Below are 4,875 nucleotides of genomic sequence, written 5' to 3' on the forward strand. Positions count from 1 at the left end.
AGTTCAGTATTTAAAGTCTTGTCTAAAGGGGGATGTAATTTGATAGCTTTGATAGCTGTAGTTCAGCAAATAGTAACAATCTAATTCTCTCCATCCCTGACTTATACTCTCATCACTACACATTTTATGATCCCACTCCCACAATCTCTTCACATATGGAATTCTCAGCTTCCCTGAGAGTTCCATATGCTGGGGCTTGCAAGATCAAGGCTAAAGGCTTTCAAGTACCATCACCTAGAAGTAGATCATGGTGTCAGTATTCTCAGTATTATTCTTGCAGGTATAACTGCAACATTGCCCACCGCTGTTTTGGAGATGTTTGTACACAATCCATACATACATCACACAGTGATTTCGGGAGCAGCCTGTCACCAGTTTATATATAATACCTTGCATGACGCACTTAAGATATATATTATGACAATAGTGTGTTGGGGCAATGAGTGTCCAACCTGATGTGAGTTACAGCATGGGCAAGCCCTTTACCACTTGAGATTGAGGGACTCCCAGGGTTACAAAGAGTTACAGACGTGTGCTGGACATATGTTCCTAAAATGTGTTTGGGAGGCAGTGCATAAACCCAGCCTACCCTAGACAAAGGAATGTGGATTTGCCTGTCTGACCAGCCTGGTCACAGGCAGAAGACAATGAAAATATCTTTACATATAAGGTAAACAAAGCTATCTAGATAAACAAGCAGTGGAAAAGACCATTTAACAAACATGCTGTGGGACAGAATCTACACCTTAGGAAGACTTTCTGGGTCTTGAGGCAGAGACAATGGACTTTGGTAATGTAATGGGAGCAAAACTACCTTTGAGGATCCATCACTGAGGGGATATAGGGTCAGTACAGAATCCTACAACCCTGTGAAAGTTGGATCCCCTAGTATGGAGGGTTAGGAGTGCTGGTAACTTGATGTAAGTAAGACAACTACTTAGGCAATGATTGTAACTTGCTAAGATTAAGTTTTAGTCACTAGAAAGAACATTGTATTTTGTTTGTAACCGTACCTATCTTTCTCTTACTTACTAATCACTTAAATTTCTGCTCTTGGTTAATCAACTTATTCTTATTTTATTACAAAATCATCTCACTGCTGAATATTAAAGGGACGTGTGAGTCTTCAGCTAACATAACAGGCTAATATGTGCTCTGTCTCTGTGGAGGCAGCAAATTTAAAACTTCTCTGAGTGTCCAGTGAGAGGGACTGGACAGTCCAGGGAGACATCTCTGGGGAACTTGGGATTCACTGATTGTTACTAGCAAGGCAAAGGTTAGACTGGCAGATTCTTGAAGAGTTTGTTGGCAAGGCAGACAGGCTCATGTGTCAGGGAGCTGACCTACAGCTTAGCAGCAGCAAAGATCTCACTCTTGCTAGGGCACAATGGTAACATAGTGGTTAACGGTTCTGGGTGTCCTACAGTATTATTCTTGAAGACATAACTACAATATTGCAAACCTGTTTTGGGCATGTTGAATTCAGTTAATTGCTTGCTGTGGGCTGACATTTCACATGCAACATCTCAGTTTGGAAGCACAATTTTTAAAGCAATTTTGTGGGGAGTGAAGGAATTGTTTGGCTATGCAAGTGTAAACCAGATTAGGAGATCAGTTTTGCAGCTTGCAATAGAGTCCTTGGTGGGCGAGCTGGCCTAGTGGTTAGCACACCTATTGCCCACCTTGCACCACTGGTAGATCTGTCTTTCAGTTCTGTTCCTCCTTTATTCAGAGGTGCAGTGAGGAATACAGGTGGTTCAAGTCCTTCCTGTAGTAGGGCCAGTGGTAAGGGAGCCCAGGCCCTGCGCCTCCACCAGGCTCTGACCCAAGGCCCTAGTAGGTCAACAGTATCTAGACCCCCAAAGGTGCCCTCTGAGTTACCCTCTCTGGGTCTCTACCTACTGCTGCTTCCCCCCCCTGCTTTCAGTCCCAGATAAGGTGAAAAGAAAAGGTAATCAAATCATCAGTGTCAGCCAAGCTCAGCATGTAGTCTCAGTTCTCTCAGGGAGGCTTTTCTGGGGCCATTGTCAGGAGCCTACAAGGTAGATCTGTTCTCCTCCCAGGCTTTCCCCCTTCTGAGCTGGGTTCCTCCCTTCTTAACCCCTTCTCCAGCTGGAGCATGCTCTGCAGGGTGGGACGGGCGGGGCTACCTGGCCCCAGTACTGGCCTTTAGCCCCTTCTGTCCCAGTGTGGGGTTTTATACTATCACACAGCTGATGTGTGTACAAAACTCAGAGTCAAGTGGCTACTTAATCAGGCTCTAGAAGCTCACTTCTTTCATAGGAGTTTTGCACAAAACAGTCTGATGTGGGGGGAGGGAAGAAATGTATCAATGATGAATCCAAAGTATTGGCAGATCACTTTTGATATTTCTAAAATAACAATCAAAACATATAATTTATGAAATATAATTTATGCCAAATTTTCAGCCTGGCCTCCCTTTTTATTGGTGGAAATTGTGCCCACAACCGGTTAGATTCTAAATTGGGCTATGTTGTCATGTGAGGGCACAAGGGAAAGTAACCTCCCCATAAGCCCTTCATGATCTACATTGACCTGTCTGGGTTACCTAAATTCCAATTACTTTCCCACTTCCCTAGAGCAAGTAGGTAAGGAATGGATATGTAGGAGTCTTGGCTTTTCCCTACTTGCATAAGCCAACAGTAAATTAAGCAGCTTTCATTAAAGGGCTTTGTTACCACCTCTTCAAAATCCTTAGTGCTAAATTATGTCCTTCGCTTACTTGGCTCTGCAAAAGAGTAAAGACTCCCTCTTTCCCACCTCTCCCAATGTGTAGGCTGTGTAAGGGTTCCCGGAGTCAAAGTCCTAGATGATTACAGCAAGAGGGCAAGGAGGTTTTGGGGTAGGTGGAGTCCTGGTGCTTCTTCCCCTGAGTGCCAGCAGCACAGTACTGGGTAGAGGGCAATATGCTGCATCACAAAAAAAGGGGTGGCAAACGTTATATTCCCCTCAGCCCAACTGGGGATGCCTGAGAAGTATTATTATTATTATTATTATTATTATTATTATTCCACCCTGCCCCTTACAAGGGGTTGTGCCCAAATGGCATGATTTAGCCATTGATGAGGATCTAGCATCAATCCCTGCAGATATTTCACATTGCCACTAACTTTAACTTTTAAAGTCATTCAGCCAGTTTTTCAGGCAACATGATAGTGTTTATAGCTAAGCCAAAATCAGTGAATTTTGAGAGTAGGGTTCCCTGAGACATTACAGCAAATGACTTGTCACAGTTCAAGGTTATTTCAGCACTGATGATATTTTTGTATTTCATCTTCTGCCTGTTAGAATCAGATTCTTCAAGGATATGGACATTTTGATGTCACATTTTGCAGCACAGTTAAGACATGGTAAAAAGAAACAGACAGGGAACCTGAAATGTTAGTGCACTTGCTAACATTTCATTGCTAGATATATGGATTCAGACTTCAAATTAATCTTATCTACCAATGAGAGGGACACAGAGGTCATTTATCCACTTCACAAAGATGACACATAGTTTGGTATAAATGGTAGTTTCTACTCAGGTAAACACCGATACTTAAATATTAGAGACAGTACCGGTCAAAACTGGTCGAGGTACATAAGGATAAGTTTTAGCATGTTTGCTCTGGTTGCCCCTTATCTGTTATATTGGTCTCTCACTTTCACTTGCACAAATTTTACACCACCCTTACCCCAAGGAAAAGTTTAGAAATGCAAAGTCCAATATCAAACCTACTTATGAGCTAGCTCCAGTGGGATACTCAGATTATTTTCACTGGTGGTTCAATACAGAAGGGGAAAATATTTTCTGTGTATTGAAGCACAGAATATTCAATTGCAATTTTCTTCAGTCATTGGTAAATGGAAAACAGCATCCAAGGCCCAAATCTGCTACCCTTCCACTTGTTGAATTGTACCTTAATACACAAGAGAGTATACAACACAACATCCACAATAACCCTATACTTTATCACCCTAATCCCTCAATCATTTTGGTAAAAAAGTGATGTTGAGATACAAAATTCAGTCTAGAGTCTCAGTGTTACTAGGCCTCTTGTATTCTACTTCATTCATTTTTTTAAAGAATATATCTTGCAACTCTTAGCCTCCATAAGGGAATCTATAATATTTTTATAAAAGGATCTCAACTCATATATCAAAATAAAATCAGAAGAGTAGTTGCAAAATATAATTTCCTTACTGCAGCACTTTCCATTTGATTCCATTGTCCTGAGACCCCAAACGTATAACATAACCACACTGAAATCAATAGGTAATTAGAAAGTGAATGCAATTCAAAACTTTTAAACTGCAAGTTACATTTGATAGTAACTTTGACAGAAGTAAAAGATTATCACACAAGTTCCTGACTCCCTGACAGATTTCAGATGCTGGTCCTAATGTAAAGGTTTAGTTACTTTGAACACCAAGGCCCAGATCCACAGAGGTATTAAGGCTCCTAACTTCCATTGAAATCAAATACTTTTCTGGATATGGGCCCAACTCACTTTCTGCTGTTCATGTGAGAGTTGCAGTAAACTGGGGCACATTAACTAATTGACTCCAGACGCAGGTAGTTTTCAGTGGAGGACCCTCAGCTATTGGACTGCTTATTAACAGAATAAATATGATCTTAAATCCAACCATCCCTCTAAATCTCATCTAACCTGTGCACTCGAGTGCCCGTCACCATGATATTTAATAGCCAGACCATGGAGATGGTCTCAAACAATAATATTGAAGAAAATGGCATAACAAGAGAGAATGTGAGGAGCATGGTCCATCTGAAGAGCACTTGTAGATGTATTTGTAGAAGCCCTAGATTCTATGATGATGGGCGTATTAGAAATGCTTAGATAGACAAAGCTT

The sequence above is a fragment of the Emys orbicularis genome, chromosome 1 (genome assembly GCF_028017835.1).
Source record: "Emys orbicularis isolate rEmyOrb1 chromosome 1, rEmyOrb1.hap1, whole genome shotgun sequence".
NCBI classification, from domain to species: Eukaryota; Metazoa; Chordata; order Testudines; family Emydidae; genus Emys; species Emys orbicularis.